This window comes from Eupeodes corollae, chromosome 1 (assembly GCF_945859685.1).
Source record: "Eupeodes corollae chromosome 1, idEupCoro1.1, whole genome shotgun sequence".
Classification (NCBI taxonomy): domain Eukaryota; kingdom Metazoa; phylum Arthropoda; class Insecta; order Diptera; family Syrphidae; genus Eupeodes; species Eupeodes corollae.
Window position 1 is genome coordinate 121,799,786 of NC_079147.1, and position 25,943 is coordinate 121,825,728.

The 25,943-nt window shown below is 33.0% G+C and overlaps 1 long non-coding RNA gene across 1 annotated transcript; it reads left to right on the plus strand.

The window, feature by feature from the left end:
- The first annotated feature begins 10,216 nt into the window (after positions 1-10,216).
- LOC129941174 (uncharacterized) lies at positions 10,217-12,813 on the plus strand. The gene is made up of 3 exons (XR_008780825.1): positions 10,217-11,782; positions 11,961-12,234; positions 12,300-12,813. It is a non-coding gene; the product is annotated as an uncharacterized LOC129941174 (long non-coding RNA).
- The last annotated feature ends 13,130 nt before the right edge of the window (positions 12,814-25,943 follow it).

Sequence of the window (25,943 nt, forward strand, 5' to 3'; positions counted from 1 at the left end):
AAAGAAAATTCGCCTGTAGCTCTGCGGAATATAGAACATTTTGAAACAATAAATCTATATTTTTATATCGGAAAGGTACATCACCTTTTCCCTCTGCAACAATTGATTTATTTCCTGCCAAACCAATTATTTCGTTGTGTTGTTGAAAATTTACAAACCGCTTCTTGTTGTTGCACATATGAGCTGTCGCACCGCTGTCTATATACCATGCATCGTTTCGTGGTCTTGTTTCTGCTGCCGCGATCATAGTCAATGCTTGTTGTGTGCGTGTGAATGTTTTCTTTTCCTTCTCACAGTCGCTGTAACGATGACCGACCACACCACAGTTGAAGCATTTGCCTGTGAAGGATTTTTTGTTGTTTTGTTTCTTCTTCCAATGCGGTTTCTTGAATGTGCGTGCCACATATGCTTGTTCGTGTGCATCTCCTTGTTCGTTTTCTTTTCTTCTCTCTGCTTCTTCGAGAAGTTTTTGCTTGAGGAAACTGAATGTGGGCAATGAGTCTCGAGTTTCCATTGCAATTACAAAGTTCTCAAAATCTTTGGACAAACTGGACAACAACATAATAACAAGAAGCTCATCTTGCAGTTCTATACCAGACTCAGTCAACTTTTCAGTTACCTCAATGAACGAGTTCAAATGTTGAACCATATTCGCACCTTCAACCAAACGAAGACTAAGTAAACGTTTGTATAGACACACTTTTTGTATGGGACCTTTTGGCGCAAAGGTTTCTACTAATTTTGTCCACGCTTCAAATGAAGACTGCGTTTTTTATATAACCCAATTGAGCAGGCTTTACGCTCAATATTATATTTGCAAGAGCCTTCTGGTCATCGGAATCGAATTTTGCAATCTCAGCAGCATCTGTAATGGATTCCTTTTTAAGTTCACCATTTGCGATTCGCCACAGGCCACCATGAATCAGGACGCTCTTCATTTGTATGCACCACACATCATAATTAGAATCATCTAACTTTTCTATTTGAAAATGATTCATCGTATAATATTAATAATAGGTATAAATTCAGATTTCATAGTGTGCGGTTGCTCTTTTTTGATCTTCCTTTAACATAATGTCAAATAATACCAAAAAGTGCTTTGCTTGCAAAAATCCAATTCAGGATGAAGGTGTAAATTGTGGCTTTTTTTGTGGCAATTTGTTTCATAAGCTCTGTGCTAAAATCTCGGAAGATACGCAAAAAGAAATTCTAAAAGAAAATTCAAATATTGCTTTCCGCTGCACTGACTGTGTAAAGTTTAAATTGTCCATGAATTATGTGCTTGCTAGGGTCAACGAACTAGTTTCAGTGGTTGATGTGCTTACGCAGAAAATAAATGGTGTTGATGCTTTTCATGCTGATATAAAAAAACTATTGCTTGATGTTGTTGTTGCGCCAAAAGAAACCAAAACTAAGGCCGTTAACAATAAACACTCTGATGTGTTGGGAGATGCTGCCAGAGGCAGTGGTAGTGGGGCATATCATGGAAACAAAACTAATACGTCTAGTTCCCATTCCGAATTGTTCCTATCTTCAAATGCTCAAGTGGACAAGACTAAGTATGGATTGTCTAATTCTAATGCATCGTTACCTGAGGTAGTGGCAGTGGGTGCGGCAAAGGGAGTTATAAAAACAACTGAGAATACTGCGGAACGTAGTAATGGATGGGCCATTGCTGGTGAGCGAATGCAGAAACAAAAGAAAAAACACAATATTCATGTTTGTGGACAAGATGTTGCCGAAGGTCTTGATGTTGTTGTAACTCACAAATGGCTTCATGTTTCAAAATTTGATGCTTCTACATCTGCGGAATGTTTATCAAGATATGTTGCTGACAAAATAGGTGTTGATGTATCCTCCATAAAATGCTTTAAACTTGTTAAAAAAGATGCTACGAATTTGAAATTTATAAACTTTAAAGTTGGAATTCCAGCTAATAACTTTAAGTTAGCATTGATTGGATCAAATTGGCCGAAGAATACTGTCGTGAGGGATTTCATTCCTAGAGATGGACCAAAAAACGAACAACTTGTGAAAATTCCAGGACAGAGGGAAGTAGATCAGGGACAAGGAGTGAGTGCATTAATTTAAACAATAATGAATTTTCAATGTATTACCAAAACATGGGCGGAATAAGAGGAAAACTCAAAGACCTCTCTGTTCTTGTTGATTCGTCTGAATATGATATTTTTGCGTTTGTGGAAACATGGTTATTTAATGAAATAAGTAACGAGGAGATATTGGATGCGTCGGAGTTTTCATTATTTCGTCGAGATCGTCATGATGTTGGATGTAGAAGTGGAGGAGTTCTCCTTGCTGTTCGGAGACCACTGGTGGCATATCTTATTTATCCAAACAATTCATCTCCAGAAGAGAATATCATTGAACATATATGTGTTTGCATTGAAGGAAATTCTGGAAGTAAATTATTGATTTTTTTGTGTTATATTCCCCCTAATTCTCCTTTATCTTTATATTCATCTCATTTATCAAATATAGAAAATATTATTTCTAATTTTTCTGAGAATAATATTAATACATCTACTTGTGTAATTGGAGATTTTAATTTGGGTGACATTAAGTGGATGCAATTTAAAAATAGGGTGATGCCTACAGTTATTTCATCTGAAGTTGAAGTTGAGTTAATTGATTCGTTGTTTGCTTTAAATTTAATCCAAGTGTGCTTTATTCACAACTCTTTATACAGAATGCTAGACCTTGTCTTCATTAATGAAGATAATGCATCCATTGTTACTGAATGCATCCCTTTGTTTTCAAATTCCATCCATCATGTTGCCCTGTCAATTTGTATCAAAACGATTTGCTTTAATAATTTTAATGCTTTTCAAACTATTGATAAATTTAAATATAAATTTAATACAATTAATTTAAATAATTTAAATGAAAGGTTTCGTAATTTAAATTGGCAATTAAACTCTAACCGTAGCTTAAAAAGTAATTTTAAATTATTTCTAGATATTTTTGGAAGAGAATTGGCTTCCTCTGTTCCGCGAACTCTAAATAGAATGAACTCGCATCCTCCGTGGTCTAATGCAAGGTTGCGTAAGTTAAAAAATGCTAAAAGTAATGCTTTTAAAAAGTGTCAACTATCTAAAAACCGAACAGATTTCATGTTATATTCTCGCCTTAGGAAAGAGTATGTATTCCTGTCCAAGTTTTGCTATAGTAGTTATGTTCAAAAAACTGAACAAAATCTTAAGCTCAATCCCAAATGTTTTTGGAATTTTATTAATTTAAAACGGAAATCAATTGGTTTTCCATCGTCTATGATTTACAATGATGTTACATCTAGTGATCCTAGAATTATTGTTGATTGGTTTGCCGATAATTTTCAAAATATCTACAACTCCTCTGATGTTGTTATTGGTAATAACTATGACGCAAGTTCTTTATTGCCAATGACTGACTGCTGTCATATCTTTTTAGATATTGATGATGTAAGTTCTGCCTTGCGCGAACTGGACCCATCGATTTATCCAGATTGTCATGGAATTTTTCCAATTGTTTTAAAGCACTGCTTTGAAACTTTGAGTTCTCCGCTTCAATTTATCTACAATCAATCTCTTTCATGTGGTGTTTTCTTAGATGAGTGGAAAATTTCCACTATCAATCCTATTTTTAAGTCTGGTGATAAAAGGAATATAATAAACTATCGTCCAATAAGCAAACTGGCTATTATTCCAAAAATTTTAGATAAACTTGTAAAAGTAAAATTATATTGCATTATTAAAAATCATATTTCTAATTCCCAACATGGATTCTTCAGTGGCCGATCAACCTCCACGAATTTGGCTTGCTTTTCTAACAAATGTTTTAATGCACTAGAAAAGCGATGCCAAATGGATGTGGTGTATACGGACTTTGTCAAAGCTTTCAGTAGAGTAAATCACCTAATTTTAATTAAAAAATTAAAAGCATATGGTTTTGATGGAACTTTACTAAAATGGTTTTGTTCTTATCTTATTGGTAGGAGGCAGATAGTGAAAATAGGTGACTTAGAGTCTTATCCCATAAAAGTCCTATCAGGAGTTCCTGAAGGAAGTCATTTGGGTCCACCTTTGTTTGATCTTTTTATAAACGACTTTCCATTAATTTTATCTTTATCTGAAGGTCTTATATTCGCAGACGATATCAAAATATTCAAGGTGATTAACAAAATAAGTGATTGTCTTACATTCCAACAAGACTTATATAACTTGGAAAATTGGTGTAAGCAAAATGATTTGCTTTTAAACATATCAAAGTGTTCTGTTTTAACTTTCTGTCGCAAATTGAATCCAATAATATTCGATTATATCATTGATGGTATGAGGTTACGTAGGGTTAGTGAATCAAAAGATCTAGGTGTAATATTTGATGAAAAACTATCTTTTGAATCCCATGTCAACTATATTGCTTCTAAATCAAACTGTATGCTTGGTTTTCTTAAACGAAATTCTTCCGAATTTAAGGATCCGTATACATTGAAAACGTTATACTGCTCAATTGTTCGTCCATTGCTGGAATATAATTGCATTATTTGGAATCCAGACTCAAAAAAATTGATAGATAGGATTGAGAAAATTCAGAAAAATTTTTTAAGGTACGCATTGAAGGCATTTCCAATGACCGGTAATAGTAACATGAATTATAGGAGTAGATGTTTAATGCTTGGAATGCAAACTCTTGAGTCGAGGCGTAGAATGTTCAGTGTTTTATTTGTTCGTGACATTCTCTGTAATGATATTGATTCTACAGATTTAATTTCTTTAATAAATATCTATGCACCAAGTAGAACTTTGAGAATGAGGCAGCTTATTTTTGAAATACCCCATTCTACAAATTATGGGCAGCGAGAGCCAATATCTCACTGTTGTAAAATATTTAATCATTTTTATGAAAATTTGGATTTGTTCTTAACTAGATATCAGTTCAAGACACTTGTTTTAAATTTAGTTCAAAATTCTTCTTAACTTTATGTTGTTTACTTGTAATTTATTTTGAATAATCGCCTTTCAAAAGTTACATATCTATACCGCTAAATTGTTTTTAATTATTATATTATTCAAATCATATTATATTATGTTACATTATATTATATTAAAATATTGTATATATTATATTAAGCTATAAATCGAAATCTGTGGATGTACGATCGTAGATTGAAGTAAATAAATAAATAAATAAATAAAAATAAATAAATATTTCTTTTTTCTTTACTTTAAATTCTCAAAAACTAATTTAATTTTTATGGAGAGCAAAATCCTGGGCCCATAACCTAATAAAATTTATTTGCGAATGAAAAATGGAGTTTATACATTTACATTTGGTATAATGGTAGGTATAATATAAAAAGTAATAATGATACCAAGTTAAAATTACATTATAGGTATACGTTTAAGAAAGTGGTGCCATACACGTTGGGTATTGCCAGCTATTTTCAACATAACTGATAAGAAATTAAATTAGTAAATGGTTTCCGACTCCCGTCATTTAGGAGATTCTTTATTGTCCCAACAAGTTGCTTCTAAACCGGCAATTATTTCAGCTACCTCTTTTATGTCATCCGTGTCAGCCAGGCAGTAGCCGCTAGCTGGCTGAGGGAGTGCCCCTGTAGTTCTTTCGTGGCAGTGAGATAAAAATAACTTTAGCACCATATGCCTGGATTTAAACCTATAAGACCTATAAGACGATTAAGCGATTTGATCAACCAAAAGATGTTGTTTTTGTTGCCACTGCAAGAGCCGTTTTTTACCAGCTTGACAGTGGATAAATAGGTCGTGCGTGTTGGAAGCCCTAAAGAATCACATAATTTAAAATATTGCTGTTTGGATCACTCGTAAGTTAATTAACTAACCTGAATTGCTTGCCTACTCTGCACTTCTGCAGTAGCTGTTGTTGAGTCGTTCCAGCACTCAGCTGCTGGGAGAAGGGTGTTTGCGGTCGACTATTGAATGTCGAAGCTTCTACTTGCACCATTGACTTGGTGGTGTTGCAGCTGCTGGTTTTATTGCATTGAATGCATTTGCCTATTATTAGAGATGGTGACACCTCCACCGTTAAAAATTGTCGTTAGATTATAAATTTTCAATTTTTGTTAAAAATGAAATGTTGCCATATTTGCCATATACAAATACATATGGGGGCGACTTTCCATTACCGCAGTACGAATTTCCTTCTGATTTTTTTTTACAGTTAGGTAGGGGTCTCAATAGAACATGTTTTAAATATTAGGGCGAGGAAACAACTTTGAGTCATAAAAAATATTTTCTTTTTCGGACTTAACCCAACTTTTTTTGTATTCCATTTTAAGAGCCTAAAACAAGTTTTTTTCAATTGATAGCACGGCGTACTAACAGCTAGATATGCAACCCCCCTGCTTGGGGTCACTATAGGATTTGGGGTGGGTGCGAGTTTGGGTATATGCAAAGTACTTTTTCATTTGACCACTAAAATAAAATAAATTACCAAGAAAAAAAACAAGTATGGCAACACTGAACAAAAAACAGAGAAGAAATGTCAAAATAAACCATTTTTGTGTGTTTTGTATGTAAAAAAGTGAACTTTAAAAATTAATTAAAAATAGAAATATATGTTTCCTCGCTCTAAAATTGCTATAGTTATTATTTATTTGCACATATCTATCGAATATATAAAACCGCGAGTCGAAATTCGTGCTGCGGTAATGGAAAGTTGAGCCTACATATGTTTGTAGCTATGTATACAATAACGTTGTGAGTATTTTGAATTTAAAAATTCTCGTTTGATTTTAAATTTTCAATTTTTGTGCAAAATGAAATGTTGCCATATTTAAAATATGTTGCATTGAAGATTTTAAATATATTTAATTGTTTTGTCGTTGTTATTATTGAGTATTATTTGTTATTTGTACGTATCAAGTATAAACACAATCAAAATTGCACACATTTAAAGGTATATTCAAAACAAGGTCCTTTTTTTTTAACGGCTTAACAGGATGTACTGAGTTAAATTTTTAATTTTTGTATAAAAACTTCATGCAATGAAAAATTTGTATGTACATTGAACATTTCACTATACTTACCTATTTTAAAAGAATCTATTAAAAAATAGTACCTATAATTTAAAAAAAGAAAGAGCATTTCGTATACTAGACGCGTTTTTTTTTTCGAGGTGTCCGCAATAGGCCTATTCCTCGTTCCACTGCTTATCTACACTACTTAATGTTTAATCCATGCTATTTTTTCAAAACAGATATTTAAAAAAAAAATTAAATTTATTAAGATAACTATATAAGTATAAACTGGAACATCTAGATTAAATTAAAATGCATTTTGTTCTAATTATTTTTATTTTCATATCACATTATTTTTGATTATACATTTCAAAACTTAGAAATTAAGCTTAAACATATTTCTCTTCTTTCTTTACTGTTTCCTTTAATTTTTGTTTTGTCTTCTAAGGTCCAAAATGATCAGTCTGATCAGCACAAATTTTGTTATTGTCTCTTGATGTTCCGTTGAACAGTTTGTTGTTGGAATCCTATCCCTTCATTTCATAATTTGTTGTGTCCAGGATTCCGCCAGTTTTTCCAAAACATCCTTTCTTGAAAAGTCTCTCAGAAATATAGTCTGAAGACTATTAACAGTGTCTACGGAACGGATAGAAGGCACTGTGAGTTTCCCAAAATCTAAAACTGTGGCAGCTGTCTCGTAGGCTCTTAGTTTTATTAAAAACTCTGTTGCCTTTCTTTATCCTATTCATGTTCGTCTATTAGGAATTGAGTGCACGGATCACAATTTAACTTACTCTTGAGTCTTGAGTTTTTTTTATGCGAATCCGGCATAATATGCTGCAGTACCTTTCTGGAGCTCCTGACTCTTTGTTGTGTTGTCTTTCATAACAACATCCTGGTCCTTATCCTCAAGTTAATCTGGCTCTTCGAAAATGAAATTTTCAATTGCCGATTCGTTTTGTGGTCCCGTTGTGTTCATACCATCAACTATTTGTAGGAGTGGTTCTGCTTTTGCATCCTCGTATCCAGAATTTTCCGCTGAAGTCAAATGCTGAAATATTATCTGCTTCAGATTCCGGACGAGTCTCCAAGTCGAAGAGTGCCTTTCATATGACCCTTCACTGTAGCGCAGCATAGAAAACAAATTTTCTGCCACATCTGTGTTAAGATGTGAAAGCAGAAAATATATTTGGTTATAGCTCTTGAAATGTTCCCACATCATCTAAATTCCTAACAGAGTTTGCTTTAATCCCTTAAAGCAAGGGGGACTTTTATTTTGATGCTTGACTTATATGTCGATATCCACTCCCTTGCATTTTTAATTGCATTCAGCGTTTCAGTGGAGTATGACAAAACCTGTTGATTAGGGTTTCTTGAATAAAGGTGCCCAGTGTTCAACATGTCAAATAGATCATTCATTATCTTGATGAATTTTGCTGTGGACTCTGCAACTTTCTTCTCCTTTTCCGTTTTGAAGAAATTGATGCTAAGTGCTAAATTGCGTTGCCAATTTGACAGACATTTTCTCAAAAGGACCGATTTGATGTGCGATTTTGCAAGTTTAAAGAAAACTTGAAATATACCTTTCGAGTCTTCTTCAAAAATCTTTTCCGAAATTCGCCAATCAACAACTTCGTCTTCTATTGTGATTGTATGTTTTAGCAAAATGTTTCGAACGCTTTTAAACATATGTGGATAATCATAGAGTAAGAAAACTCTATGATTTCGATATCCACATACGGTTTCGCATCCTGGTATAGTTGCGGCCTTAGCAAAAAGTAAGCCGATTTATTTGACGATGCAGCTTGTTGATACAATTGTAAGTCTACAATTATTTACTCCTTTTATAATTGTGACCAACATCTTCACTAGCACATCTGAGTTAGGTGATTCCAGGTAGTAAGCAATCGTCTGCTTCCAGTTTTTGTTTAAGCCCCTAAGGTGAAAACCATTACTTTAGAGGCCACAGTGTTTGTTCTTCCAAATTCTCCAAAATCCTCGAAAGCATCTCATCGAAAGGAGCACGCACTTCTTATCCATCGGTGCCGTGTCCTTAGCTTTGTCACTAAGCAGCTCCTTTATCTAATCACTGAATCCTGTTGGCAAACGGATTTCTGAATGCCACCGGTAAATGGTACTTACCGATGGCAGCTTAACATGACTGTAGACTTAAACAAAAATTTTTAAAACAAATCTTTCTCTTTAGGTGTCTACGGTGCATTTGCCTTATGAAACAGTTGGGAGGTGATGAAAATTCTGAGTTCTTCAGAAAAGTCCTCCATATGTGCATCAAGGCCTTTCCTCAACTGGTATTCTGGTCTCACTGCGTCTCTTTTTGGTGTGTCCATGTAGCATTTCTTCCTTTATCGGTGATTTCTGCGCCACATATTACATATTTGTATGTTCCTAAACTGGGGGATGGAAAGTGCTCCTGTTTAATTTCCATCGTAAAATCAGCTGGAGGTAAAGAAAATCCGCGAACATAATTTGCGGAACCAGCCTCAGCCGCATCAACAAGAGATACAGCCAGACTGGAAGGAACCGGCGGAAGAGAAGGTGTAGGTTGAGTACCAGGGGTAACCGTTAAGGTTGGCTGCTGATTAATTCTCCCTGCTTCCATTAAGTGTACGCACGATGAGTCATGACTAGCATCTGTACATAAGCAAATGGATGGAGAGAAGGGAATAGGGATAGCTTGTTTAGAAAGAGACTTAAAAGTAGACCTTATTAGGATATCTTTAGCATAAAAATGTTTCTCACACATGACAGACGTTTTTACTAGTCTGCTGGGATTCGAAACATTCCCATGCTTGATCCAAATTGGTCTACAAAAGTTTGTGGGAAACTTAAAAAAGGATATACCCACACTTTTCTGTTGAGAGCAGTTAAAGTAGCAACAGACAACCATATTGAAGAAAATAATATGTATCTACTAAAAAGCAATCAATTATTAATAAGCAAAAAATATCTGTCAGTAAAAGCAGTATATAATTTTTTAAAGAGCAATAAATAATTAATAACCAAAAAATTATGTAATTATTATTCAATATAAAAGCGAAAATATCTGTAAATAAAAGCATTGTATAATTTTTCAAAAAGCAATACAATTTATATATATTATTTATATTATTTCAATAAAAAGAATATTTTTTTTTTGTAAAAAATCTTATAATATATAAAAAAAAAATTTATAAGAAATTACATCTCATTAAATTTTTGGTCTATAAAAGATAAAATATTTACTTTATTTCAATTTGAAAGTTATATAAAAGTTAAGTCCAAAATTAGATTAAGAAAAAAAATTAAAAATAAAGATAATAATAAGGAACACCCTATTGATAAGAAAAAAAATATGTTAAGAAAATCTACGTAGTAGGTATCCAAAATGACACCGACAAAATTAAAATTTACTTGAATATAAATAACTAAGTACTTGGAACAAATTATCAAAGCTTATAGTTGAAGTTAGTAAATAATGATGTGAATGTTTTCAACTTAGTTGAGGTGTGTGTAGGCAAGTCATTTGATTTACTGTCAAACCAAACGCATTCCATCTCTTTCTTAGCAAGAAATTAAATGAGATAAAAAACAGAGACGTGAATAATCTCAATAGAATTATCTCTGTGGTCATGTCTGATGTCTCGTCTCTCTGGTTTCGGTGTGGTTTTGTATTTGTTCTTAAAAAAATAAACAAAAATGACTCAAACCGCTAATAAAAAATGTTGGAAGGAATTGTTTGAACTTCTCCAGCAACATCCCACGTTTTGGAAGATAAAAAGCAATGAATGTAAACAACTCCATGAAGTCAGGTGCAGGAGAAGACGACGTCCACGTACCCACTTTGTGGTACTTCGACGACTTCGAGTCCAATCGGCTCCTGGTTTTCTGTGTGTGTTATTGCTTCATATAAACGACCGTTCTTCTTTTTCAAAAAGTTATGTAAATAACAACAGGCGAGAACAATTTTGGTTGCCTTTTCGGGGCACAAGTTAATTGGCTTGAATAAAATTTCGAAGCGATGTGCGAGGATGCCAAACGCATTTTCTACGCGAACTCTTGCCGAACTTAAGCATCTATTAAAATTTAATTCCTGTGGAGATATTTGCATTTGTATGTACTCCTTCAATGGGAAAGCGTCATCCGCTACAAAAACATAGGGCAACTTTTCTCCACCTGCCATTAGCTCTTCCGCAATTGGAATGTTAAGGGAATCGGCCTCCAACATTTCTGCAAATTTGGTGTATGAAAAAACTCCACCATCAGAAATTCGTCCATTTTTTCCCACGTCAACCATTGAGAATTCACTATTTGTATTGACAACAGCCATCAGGACTATGCTAAATGTTTTCTTATAGTTGAAGTAGTATGATCCCAAATTTGGTGGCTTATTTATTTCGAAGTGCTAGCCGTCGATAGCCCCTATACAATGGGGGAACCCCATTTTTCGAATTCAGTTTTCCATTCAACCACTTTTTTTTTGGTACCTAAAATTATGTAGAATTAAATCAAACAAAATAAAAATAAGTTCTCTAAAAAATATAACCTTTATATATTCATTGAGCACAGATATTATAGCCTCACACGTTTCTATTAAAATTTTCCCAATTGCTTGGGGGGACACAGCATAGAAAATTTTGAGATCCTCAAAATCATTTCCTTTGGCGAGGTACCTTAATGTAATTAGAAGGCGTGTTTCTGGACTTATTGAATCTCGCATAAGTGTCTTCCTTTTTGATTAATGGAGTTACTTTATTTAGCAGTTCCTGAAAGGCTTCTGCATTCATTCTGGTAAAATTCAAGAAATCATTTGGTTCATTTGTTTTAATTTCATTATTAATTTTTCATTGGAATTTTTTTTTATCTCTTAGCCATTCTTTCATCCAAATTCGTTTTCTTTTTATTTTAACTTCTTCATCGTCATATAGGCACTCTGCAATTATCAATGCCAATATTTTGCTTTTTTCAGACATCTTGATTCGATTAAATGAAATCTTTTAACGAGAAAAAAATGATGTTTTGACAGTTGAAGCAGAAGTCTTTCAACAAAGTTTATGTAGTGTGTGGCGAAGCATCAATTTAGTTGACAACTAAATTGAATATAAAATTAAATCGTGTATGGAGTGCATAATAAAGAAAAAAACGCACACAATTATTCAACACAAGAGCAGTTGGAATTCAAATTGGTGAAGAAGAAGTATGTAACTTACAAAACAGTATAAATACAGGGGTGCCTTCCTGCGGTAGGTATTGAAAATATTTTTTTCATTTTACTAACTACCTTCGTAACTCTTTATGCCTTTTATAGTACCTCGCACCTCGAAAATTGCAACCTGTGGGAAATAATAAATGAAAAGTCTTCAAGAAAGTATAGTTTTGAGTAATTTTTAATGTATCTTTAACATATTTCATATAAAATTATTGATTTTTTTCCAAATTGTATGTAGGAAACTTATGAACAACAAATTGATATCATAAAATTAAATTTTAATGCTTTTTTAAATGTATCTTTTAGATTAAATATAAAAATATAAATATAAACCTCTTCAAGTAAAGTCAATTGACTATATCAAAAATATTTAATAATTTCTGGAATTTCTTAATAATTAAACCTCTTTAAGACGAAAGATACCACAACTCATGGTCTTGACGCATATTATTACGTCATTATTTTATCAAAGGTTACTACAAATTCTAGTACTTAAATTAAAACTCAACGTCAGAAAATACAACGTATACATTGTTGAAATTATGTAAATCACACTTAAGATTCAGTTTTGTATCTTTTATCTGATAATAAACTTGTATCTCTTTTATCGGAACACACTTTTTTGTTTCCTTACATTTTAATTTGGTTCATTCACTTTTTGTTGCTTCTAGCTTTTAGAATATTTTAGACTTTCCTCTATTATCTTATATTCCACTAAAAGAATTTTTTAATAAAAAGCTAAAAGCGTTTCTTTTCATTCTTTAGCCTTTGATTATTATTATAATCCCTTCACAAATCAATATCCTAATAAGGTTAAAAATGTATATACCTATTATTAACCATATTTTATATTCTCTTTAAAATACTTCCATGTACCTGTTGTAAGAATTATTTAAGCATTTGGTAATTAATTTCAAAAAAGTACTAACTTTTTTACTACCAACCGCAAAAAGTACTATTGCAATACTTTTTTGCTTTGTTTCTATTTTTGTTTACATTTTTTCTATTTCTAGCCAAAGCAAAACCGTAAAATCATTCCTCTTGAAGTATTATATGCATACACACATACAATATCAAAAGGTTGTTTCTATTGTCTCCTCCCTCGATCTCCTACTATATTTACATATGTTCTTCTCAATTTTCTATTCTTTAATTATTGTTGATTATTGTTAAATTTTCCATCATTCTCAACTCTCCACAACTATTGAGGGGTATGAAAAAAAGGGATCAAAAGGGATCAAATTCAATCATCTCCACGCCTCTCAGATGTCGCTTCGTTCGTAACTTAAGCAATAGAATAAACAAGGCTTATAAACGTTTACGGATAGCAGAAAATAAAGATGAACTACAAACTTTTTATATTCAATTGGAACGAGAATTTGATGTTCTTAACAAATTTTTATTTCAACATTATATTTTATCAATTGAATCTAAAAATAGTAAGTCATTCTGCTCCTACATCAAGAGTAAACAAAATTCGGTTGGTATTCCCAAGTGTATGAATTACCTTGGGTCAACATTTTCAAACGTGTCAAGTCCTTCGCACACTATTTTGAATCTAGTTACGCTAATTCGAATGCAAGCTCAGCATGGACAGCCGAATATTTGTCTTTTGAATGTAAGACAGTTATTGATTGTTTAGACTTAAATATTTCCGAAATTGAAGAAGGTCTCTTGAGTTTAAATGATGACAATAAACCAGGTCCAGACGAAATTCCACCTATTGTGGTTGGAATCTTATCTTAAGGGTCGAGTTCAATTTGTTTGCATTAACGAAGTTCTCTCAAAACCAATTTTGGTTTCATTTTGTGTGCCCCATGGTAGCCATCTTGGACCACTTCTTTTCCTAATTTTTATAAATGACTTACCTAGTATTTTCCTTAATTCTAGTCAACTTCTTTTCGCCGATGACCTAAAGTTTTTTCGTTGCATAAAATCTATTAATGACTGTCATCTCTTACAAGACGATATTTCTAAATTATCCCAATGGTGCAAGAAAAACCAAATACATTTAAATGTCGCTAAATGTCAATGTTTTTCTTTTTGTCGCAACTTTTCTGAAATCATCTTTGAATATAATATTGAAAATCAAGTTTTAGAAAGAGTAGGGTAAAAAAAAGATCTTAAGCACATTGAATTTAGTGTAACCAAAGCAAATTCCATGCTCGGTTTTATCAAACGCAATAGCATAGACTTTAAAGACCCTTTTACTTTCAAATCTCTTTTTACCTCATATGTAAGACAAATCTTGGAACACTGTTGTGTTATCTGGAACCCTTTTTATAACATTCAATCTTAAAGAATTGAAATGGTCCAAAACAAATTTACAAGATTTTCCCTAAGAAATCTGGAAGACAAAGCACGCCAGGCGCTGATGTGCAGACAAGTTTTTTGTATATTATATTTCTCTTAACAAAATAATATTAAATTTTTTAACGACAGATACCCATTGTGTTTGTATGTACTTCTCAACGGCCATAGCTGCCGCAGTCGTTGACGGTGGAGGTGTCACCATCTCTGCCAATAGTCAAATGCATTCAATGCAACAAAACTATTAGCAACAACACCACCAAGTCAATGATGCAAGTGGAAGTTTTGCCATTCAATAGTCGACCGCTGACGCCTTTCTCCCAGCAGATGAGTGTTGGTGTTGAAACGAAATAACAGCAGCAATTGGCAACTTGGAATATTCATCAGCTACCAAGAAATAAACTGAAAGCCGCTCAAAAAAAACGACGATGTGTAAGAATCAAAACATTCATATCGTAGTCAACTCGTTTAATCTTCATCTTCTAGGTGTAAAGAGTATTACCAGTCTGTAGTTCTGCAAGAAAAGCTAGAAGAACAAGAATACAATCGCAGGAAGACTCCAAAATCGCACAAATTCCAACCTTGACTGTACAATAAGTGAATTAAAATATTAAATCTAAAACTATTACAATCGTTTTGCTCTTAAATATCGCACTAGCTTAACGGTGGCAATCATTCGGAGGCAAATGGGCAGGCCCGACTAGAATCCCCTAAAGGCCAAACACATTCAGATCAGTGCCTCGCCATCTACTGACAATGTCGGCGAGTTGAATTGAATATATTGTATATTCTACTGTTTCTTTATTTAAAATTATTTATGATTTACTTTACTTTAATAATAAAGGAATTTGTTTTGAATTCAAAGATGTTGGTGCTTTTTACTTCAGGGGTTGAATCAATTGAATTTTGAAAAATATACAAATGGTAATGTACAAATTGATCGGATTAGCCAATATAAAACATCCCATTTTCGGTTGTTTGGGGACAGCACAACTCAAACCTTGAACACAATGGGACCTACATAACTAAAATGTTCATTGGAATTTTTAGCAACAAGAAAATCATAATAGTAAACTTACTTCTAAGCTCGAAGTTAAGCTATTATGCTATTATATGCATATTTCTTCTTAGCTACATGTTCTCAAAATAAGAAATACCCATTTTTAACATTAATTTTGTATCTTTTTCAATATATTACAAGTTATAATCTTAAGACTACAAATTCTTAACAGGAAATAGTAAACATTTGTAAACGAAATATTGAAGAAAGTTATTGTAGATTTGGAACATCATTACATTTTTTTGAAAAAAAAACTACTTTATGAATTTGAGCCACGAAAAGCCTTACATGTATATAAGTGCCTTCAATTTAAAAAAAAAAAATGATATCTAAAAAAAACTTAATTGATGAAGTAATTCCTGGAGTTGGGGTTGAATTAAATTGAATATGTTGATCTCATCGACAGTAATATATCATTGATGAATTGGAAGGCATTTAAGTTAAGTTCGAAGACCTACAAGTTAAATAAAAAAGAGAGACAAAATTAAGATAGTTCCTATTTTATTATTTATAAAAATATTCTTACCAGCTACTTCCCTTAAGCTTCATTTCATCATACTTTTGATTACAGTAAATTAACGATTAAATCAGTGATTGCCGATATCATGACGAAGGGCTTGTGTAGACTGCAATCCTTCGCCTGTCGGTCGCTGGCTTAAAGAAGTACTTTGCATTGCACAGATGGTGACACATGACATGCTTGTACTATTGCTATCAATTGCTTCAATTGATCCAGCAATCCCTTAACTTCATAGCCACCTTTTCGACATGTATATACATACATACTTCTCAACGAATAAAGCATGTCAGACCGCTTTCATCACGTAGCTTTTCAGTCTTCTGAAATATCTATCCCTTCGCTCTAATCGGTTCTTCTCATTCCTACAGTTGGGTTAAAAATTGAGGACATAAGAACCTATCAGAATAGAGCGATTTGATTGCTATGAACAACATCTTGCCATCAAGTGTAATTTTAACTAAAAAAAAAACAACAATATTCATATAATTTGAGTTTTAAATGAATGGGTAGAATGCACTTATCTTGAATTTGTACCTCTTCGTGGCTGTAAGTCTTCGTTCCAGAATAGATATGTTGGCGTCGGTGGCTTCCTTCTGGGAATTCCACTACTTCTGTTGCAACGTTCTCCATGGTTTCTTCTTTATCTAAGGATTAAATTAAGAATATATTTTTATTTAAATAAATTGATATTTTTCATTTTAATTGTTTTACCTATAAATTAATTATATATTTTTATTTCAATAAATTAATATTTTTGTTTTACCTTCATTTGCATTATTGATACTGAATTTTGTTTTGTTTACATTTTCGTAGAATTGTCAAAATACTCATCTCGCTGTTAATCTGTCAAAACTTGACATAACTCAAATTGGGCCACGTTCGCATTACAGTTCTAAGGTACGCTTATACTTTCAGCACGGTTTTTTCTGTTTGTAGCGAATTTTTTCATAAACACCATAGAATTTGTGTGCCAAAAGCATTCAAGTTCACAGTTTTCCTTAAAAAGAAGTTGTAAAATTCATTTTCCTAAAATATTGCATTAATTTTTCAATTTTTGAATTCAACGGATTTCTTTTTTGAACGGCTGAGTTCACCTCATATTGTTTTCCCCCTAATTGTGCAAACTTCACCAAAAGCCCATAACAACTACATAGAATCTGGATTTTCCCATAAGAAATGCACGGGAGAACTAACACATGCTTATGCTAACGGGCAAAATGTTCTCAATTTAGTTTGTAGGGCGAAAGAGAGCAAACCCATTAAGTATAGAAATTTGTATTTGCTTACCTCGGATGTCAAGGGTGAAGTATTTGTCGCTGCGCCTAAGTACTTTATAGGGTCCATCGTAAGGCGGAACGATTGATGCTTTGACGGCGTCATTGCGAACAAACACATGATTTGATGACTTTAGATCTTGGTGAACGAATGGCTGCTGCTCTGTGTGCCAGGCCGTCTGCTGAGGTCTGGTTTGGCGCATCATATGTCAAAGGACTTTAACGAACTCGCATTGCGACTGATTCACGATCGTTTGAGCCATTAAATCTGCTGGTAGTCTGAGTGACGTTCCATACACCAGCTCTGCTGGGTTGGCTTTCAAATCTTCTTTAAGGGTCGCACGAAGGCCAAGTAGTATCAGTGGGAGCCGTTAAACCCATCTATTGGAGTCGTTACAATTTATTGCTGCTTTCAACGTCCGATGGAATAGCTCAACGATTCCATTAGGCTGCGGGTGATACGAAGTCGTCATTGAGTGATTAGTTCCTATGCACTTACAAAGTTCCGTGAAGATCGACGAGGTGAATTGCTTCTCCTTATCAGAAGTAATTTGCAAAGGAGGTCCAAATCGGGAAATCCATCCGTTAATGAGCGCGTTCGCACAATTGATTGCTGACATATCTACCATTGGGTACGCCTCTGGCCACCTTGTGTAGCGATCGATGACTGTCAAGAGGTAGCGATATCCTTCAGAAGGCGGAAACGGTCCTAGAATATCGACGTTGAAGTAGGCAAAGCGCTCGCCGGGAGTTGGGCAGCGTTGAAGTTCGGCTCTTGAGTAGCGTTGTACATTCGTTCGCTGGTACGGAAAGCAAGTTTTTGAAAAATAAGCACAATGTTGGTGAATAATAGGCCAGATGAAGCGCTCTGTCATAAGTCGAACTGAAGCTCGGCGTCCAGGGTGCAACAGGCTATGTATTGCGTCAAAGAACGTTTTGCGAAGAGCAAATGAACGGTCGGACTCTATTATGTGACACCTCACAATAAATTGGTTTGTCTAGGTGAGGAAAAGAAAACAATATTAGTTCCATTGAGTGAAAAATGTTACCTTTGAGCAGCTGTTGAAGCTCGGGGTCGTTTTCCTGCGACTCAGCGAGTTTCAAGTAGAGATCGTCCATAGCATTGACCACGTCGATGCGCGACCACAAGTCTGCTGCATGGTTGTCTTCACCTTTAATAAAGCGGATATCGGTGGTAAATTGGCTGATGAAGGACAGGTAGTTCGTTTGTCGTGGCGATGATTTTTCTGGTCGTTGTTGGAAGGCAAAAACTAAGGGTTTATGATCCGTTTGGATATGGAATTTGTGACCTTCCAACAGATCTCGGAAATGATTTACTGCCAGGTACATTGCGGTAAGTTCAATTTCATAGGTGGAATAACCTTGTTGAGTCTTTTAGAATTTTTTCGAAAAATAGCCTAGTGGCTCAGCAACGTTGTCGACTAATTGATTCAAAGCAGCATCTGCTGCTATTTTCCATGTGTCCGTCGCGTCAACTCGTGATGGGAGTGGGAAAATTCCATCCTTGGTAATAAGATGTTCAAGGAATTCCAGCTCCGACTTCCCGAAGAAACACTTAGCTACGTTGATCGCTAAGTTGTGTTTAGCACAACGCTCTAACGCTTCACATAGGTGTTGACTATGCTCATCGATTTTCGATGATGAAATGCAGATGTCGTCCATGTATGGAAATGCAAATTCGACTCCTCGTAGCACATCATGAATTAGCCGTTGCAGGGTTTGGGCTGCATTACGGAACCCGAATATCATGTGGGTGAACTCGTACAGGCCAAACGGCGTGATGATGGCCATCTTAGGGACATCTTCGGGGTTGATTGGCACCTGGTTAAAAGCCTTTTGTAAATCTATTTTTGAGAAAACAGACTTACCTGAAAATATGTTTGCAAAGTCATGAAGGTACGGAAGCGGGTAGCGATCTGGTGACGTAATTGCGTTGAGACTCCTGTAGTCACCACAGGGTCTCCATGAGCCGTCTGCTTTACGCACCATGTGAAGCGGGCTCGACCAATTGGATTTTGAGGGTCGACAAATACCAGCATGCATCAGCAATTCAAATTCCTTCCTTGCAGCCTTCAATTAATCCGGAGGCAGTCGACATGCTCGAGCTGAACATGGTGGACAATTCCGTTGGATTGTGGATGGTATGGTGTTGTTCGTGTTTTCTTGCTTTCCACGAGATTGGTAAGAGCTTGAAAGAAAGCTGACTCGAACTGTGATCCTTGATCCGTTGTTATAGTTTCAGGCGAACCATAGTGAGCAATGCAGTGGCTGAATAAATTCGTTGCGACAGTATCTGCGGTCATGTCCTTGATGGGAACTGCTACTGGCCACCTCGAAAAACGGTCTATCATGGTGAGGCAGTACTGGAACTCTTAGACCATTGGGAGAAAAATTATATCGATGTGAAGATGGTTGAATCTGGAGTCTGGAACAACGATGTGGTCAGGTTGAACTTTGTTGTGACGATGTACTTTAGATCTCTGACATGCTATGCATTCTCGAGACCATTGTAAAGCATCATTTCGTATTCCAAGCCAAATAAATTTTTCTCTCAGCGTATGCAGCGCGACGAAATTTTATTCCGTAAGATTTTTTTTTAACTTCCCATAGGAAATACCTAATTGTAATCCGTTAGAGTTGTCGAATTAAAAATTTTGATATTTCTCGACGGTCCAAGCTCCCTAGAGTCGAAATAAAAGATTTTTTAGAGAGATGTCTGTGTACGTCCGTACGTTCAAGAAGTTTTTTTCGTCGTCCGTACCTCAAGAACCAGTAGAGATATTGACTTAAAATAAATTTGTTACACAGATAATAATGCAGAAAGATGCAGAAAGCAATCTCAAGAAAATTGAGTGGGTGGTGTTTCTTACCATAGCAATTATAAAAACAGGTGCAAATTTTGGTTAACCCAAAATATCTCAAGAACCAATAATGCTAGCGACTTGAATTAAATTTTATATTATACCTATATTGTGATGTGGTACAAAATAATTTTTGGAAAAAATCATTTAACGTTTTTTTATAAATAAAAAAAAACTGAACAACATAATTGTCATGTTATCTTGTAAAGTATATCGTTGTCAACATTCGCTAAAATTTTGATAAAAACTGAATTGAGAGTTTTTTTACAAAAAATGAAAACCTAAACAAAAAAACAATATTAAAAGTTGGTAAAAATTGATTTTCGACTCAAATATCTTTTCAAAACTTAAAAATATTGGCTTTAAACTAATTTTATCTCACAGAAAATATTGTTCTCGACATTTAATAATTTTTTTTATAAAAATCCAACAGTTTTTATAAAAAAAACACGCAAATATAGTACGATGTACGATATCTTGTAAATAGAAGATATTGACTTCAAATTAATTTCATTCATCCAATTTTTTTATAGGTATAAGAAATAAAATGTTTACAGAAATGCTACTAAAATTGGTTTTCAAATAAAAATCTCTTTAACCAAAATGGATTTTGAAATCAAACTCTTTTATCATATGCAAAATATTGTTTGTAATTTTTATTTTTTTAGAGTAATTCAACTGACGACTTTTTAAATAGACAAATCGATGGGAAGTTATCAGTGTGGGTCACATCCTAGCCTCTTATTTTTCTTTATAATTATTATTTATCATAAAATAATTATTTTAATAGTTAAACATTATTCTTTAATTTTGTTTTTTTATTTTTAAAAACATAAATAAAATTAAAATTGCTTGCATACATAAGTTTTAACCTCTCTTAGTTCTTGTCTCTGTTCGTACAAACTTTCTAGAAAGTCGCTCTCGATTTTTGTATAATTGTTTTAGTTTTCGTATATGGATAAGCTATGATTATTTGTGTTAATAAGTATTTGATACTTGCAAGGAAGGATTTATTAGTCTAAGGTATTGAAATTATTAAATTCTTATAAGAACTAGGTAAGTACTCCCATCTATTTAATTCTAATTTGGCATCGCTGGACCCTACTTTTCTACTCATCTATTCATTATCCCATCCAAACAAAGGTTTTTTTCCTGAAAGAAATTTTAAACTCCTCCCTTCTTGAAATATATAACTTGCAAGACCACACCCCATATTCCATAGTTGTAAACCTAGCACTAAAACTGAAATTAAGGTGAACATTGAGAAATACATATAAATATGTGCATATATATCTATTCTTGATATACCTTATGTACCTCCATACCCTAAACATACTTTTGACTAGAGCGTAGGTTTTCTTTTCTTCAGGGAACAGTTCTTAGTTGTATGTTCCCTTATAAATGCTTTCGTCGTGGGTGTATTTGATTTTAGTTCACTTTATAAGACTGCTTTTAATAATTTTGAAATTCGGTAATTCTTAATCAAATAAAAAGTTTTCGAATAGGTTATTATTTAGATTAAGGTATTTTCAATTAATTGTAATTAATTATTTAATTATTTGTTTGTTAGTGAAATAAATACAAAAAACTTTATAAAGCAAACCTAAGTACCTATTATGCAGGTATATCTACGTATTGTTTAAAGTGAAATATTATTATTTGTTTATTTTTCATATTAATTACATATTTAATATATACTATTAAAAATGGTAAAAGAGATTTGTAGAAATAAGTTCAATCATAACCTTGAATTGAAATGATTGATTTACTTGAATTTAATGTGAACCTTAATGTCCGTTTTAAATTTTAATTTAATTTTCAATGAATTTTTAAATGCGAGTACCTTCTCTTTTATTCTTGAAGAAAAACTAAAATATATCTTAGCTTTCTTACCTTCCAATGTAAAACTATTTTTGTTTTCTCCAATAAAATGGAAGCATTATTTTTTGTTGGATTGAATTGAATAAACGATATTAAAAAAAACAAAATCGTGTACTACTCCCTTAATTTCTCCGATTCCAAAGTTTTTTAGGTATGGGAAAATGATTTGTTTTAATGCGTCGCCGCCGCCCGTACGTTAGCATTTCTGCTAGACCGATTGAATTTAATGTATCGTATGTAGTAGGCATATAACTTTACGGTATTCAAATTAACGATACCGGATAAAATTAAAACTGTTTTTGTCTAAGCAACTGGAGGGGGACTAATTCCTCCATTAAGGAGGGAGAAGAAATTTTCTATATGAATGAATAAATGTAATACCGATAGAGTCATGTTGTAGCATCTTGAAAGACCAGACACATTTATTAATTTTATTTTAAAATAAAGCTGTGAACAATTTTAGAAAAATGTTTATGTATAGGTACTTCAAACTTAAGAAAAGAAACATTAAAAAAATGACAATAAGAACAGTTTTTGTTAACACAAGTAAGTACCTATATTAATTAGATATCATTTTTTTTTAATGAGGCATGTGTTCAACTTAACAATACAATTTTCTTTTTTTGTAAAACGCTCTTCATGAAATTATACCCAACTTCATTAAATTCTTATAATGACTATAGGTAATCTATTTAATATTTATTTGGCATCGCTGGATCCCACTTCTCAACTCAACCATTCCTATACCCACGCAAACGGACCTATGTAGTTCAGCTGCAAGAAATTTTAAACTCCACCCCTCTTGAAGTATATAACTATCAAGACCACACCCGATATTCCATTTGGTTACTACCTATTTAAAGTAAATCGTATATGGATAAGCTATGATTATTTGTGTTAATAAGTATTTGATGGCTGAAACACATACACGCTTCAGCTTCAGCTTCGTCTCCGTTACGTTAGGCCCGCTTCGAGGTTGCTTTGAATGACATTTCTATTATTTCATCCCTCCAAAGAGCAAATATTTTGTTTGTTGACATTTTTTTCCTGCTGATGAGCTGTCAGACAAAGCAAATGTTCAGAAAATTGAACTAGAGCTTCCGTTTGGAGTCACATTACGTAACATTACATTCTTTTCCTTACGATTGTCAAACAAAACGTGAGGTCGAAGCTACATTGTGATAGCATGCATTGAATTCCTATGGCTGAACTCGTAAACGTCAGGCGAAGCCGAAGCTGAAGCGTGTATGTGATTCAGCCATGATACTTGCAAGGAAGGATTTATTAGTCTAAGGTAATGAAATTATTAAATTCTTATAAGAACTAGGTAAGTACTCCCACCTATTTAATCCTAATTTGGCATCGCTGGATCCTACTTTTCTACTCATCCATTCTTTATCCCATCCCAACGAAGGTTTTTTTTCCTGAAAGAAATTTTAAACTCCTCCCTTCTTAAAATATATAACTTGCAAGACCACACCCCATATTCCATAGTTGTAAACCTAGCACTGAAATTGAAATTAAGGTGAGCATTGAGAAATGCATATAAATATGTGCATATATATCTATTCTTCATATACCTTATGTACCTTCATACCCTAAACACACTTTTGACTAGAGCGTAGGTTTTCTTTTCTTCAGGGAACAGTTCTTAGTTGTATGTTCCCTTATAAATGCTTTCGTCGTGGGTGTATTTGATTTTAGTTCACTTTATAAGACTGCTTTTAATAATTTTGAAATTCGGTAATTCTTAATCAAATAAAAAGTTTTCGAATAGGTTATTATTTAGATTAAGGTATTTTCAATTAATTGTAATTAATTATTTAAAAAATAATTAATTAATTACTTAATTTAAATTTAATTATTTGTTTGTTAGTGAAATAAATACAAAAAACTCTATAAAGCAAACCTAAGTACCTATTATGCAGGTATATCTACGTATTGTTTAAAGTGAAATATTATTATTTGTTTATTTTTCATATTAATTACATATTTAATATATACTATTAAAAATGGTAAAAGAGATTTGTAGAAATAAGTTCAATCATAACCTTGAATTGAAATGATTGATTTACTTGAATTTAATGTGAACCTTAATGTCCGTTTTAAATTTTAATTTAATTTTCAATGAATTTTTAAATGCGAGTACCTTCTCTTTTATTCTTGAAGAAAAACTAAAATATATCTTAGCTTTCTTACCTTCCAATGTAAAACTATTTTTGTTTTCTCCAATAAAATGGAAGCATTATTTTTTGTTGGATTGAATTGAATAAACGATATTAAAAAAAACAAAATCGTGTACTACTCCCTTAATTTCTCCGATTCCAAAGTTTTTTAGGTATGGGAAAATGATTTGTTTTAATGCGTCGCCGCCGCCCGTACGTTAGCATTTCTGCTAGACCGATTGAATTTAATGTATCGTATGTAGTAGGCATATAACTTTACGGTATTCAAATTAACGATACCGGATAAAATTAAAACTGTTTTTGTCTAAGCAACTGGAGGGGGACTAATTCCTCCATTAAGGAGGGAGAAGAAATTTTCTATATGAATGAATAAATGTAATACCGATAGAGTCATGTTGTAGCATCTTGAAAGACCAGACACATTTATTAATTTTATTTTAAAATAAAGCTGTGAACAATTTTAGAAAAATGTTTATGTATAGGTACTTCAAACTTAAGAAAAGAAACATTAAAAAATGACAATAAGAATAGTTTTTGTTAACACAAGTAAGTACCTATATTAATTAGATATCATTTTTTTTTAATGAGGCATGTGTTCAACTTAACAATACAATTTTCTTTTTTTGTAAAACGCTCTTCATGAAATTATACCCAACTTCATTAAATTCTTATAATGACTATAGGTAATCTATTTAATATTTATTTGGCATCGCTGGATCCTACTTCTCAACTCATCCATTCATATACCCACGCAAACGGACCTTTTTCAGCTGCAAGAAATTTCAAACCCTACCCCTCTTGAAGTATATAACTAGCAAGACCACACCCGATATTCCATTTGGTTACTACCTATTTAAAGTAAATTTTCTTCTATTAAACAAAAATCGTTGCTTAATGACTTGTTCGTGAGTGAATTAAATACAAGAAACTCTATAAAGGAAACCTACGTAGGTGTAGACTTGTTTTGTTTTATTGTATTCGTCTAAAAAGATTCTGAAAATTCCAAGTTAACTATTTGTGAGCATTTTTTAAAACCAATAGTTTTTACAATAAATCATTCTTCTTTCTTAATCTATAAAAGAGAAACAATCCTATGATACCTAACATTATTTTGTTAAACTCTTGTTTTCGATGAAAGGTTTAATTTTTTTCGACGAATTGGAAAGGGGCTCTTTCCCACGTTTAGGTGGGTGCAGAATTTTTTATACCTATTAAAGAAAAATGGTATACTGATAAAGTCATGCTGCAGCATTTTGAAAGACCAGAAACGCATTTATTAATTTTATTTTTAAATAAAGCTGTTTTAGAAAAATTACTTTAAATTAAAAAAGAGAAACATTTAAAAAATGTCAAGCTACTTAAGAACATTTTTATATCCAAAAAATCATTTATTTTTTTAAACAGCAAACTGAATGCTTACACTTAAATGCATTTTTGGTTTTGGAAATTAAAAAAAATAAAATGTAGGTACTTTTTTCCAAGATATTTTGCTTTCCTAAGTTTGATCTTTGTACATATATGAAAACCATAGTACCTACATACCTACTCTCATGGTGGAAGTCGAATTTTATAATTTGAAATAGAGAAAGACTATAGTGAATTAACGAAAGTCTGAGCCCAGTAGGAAATA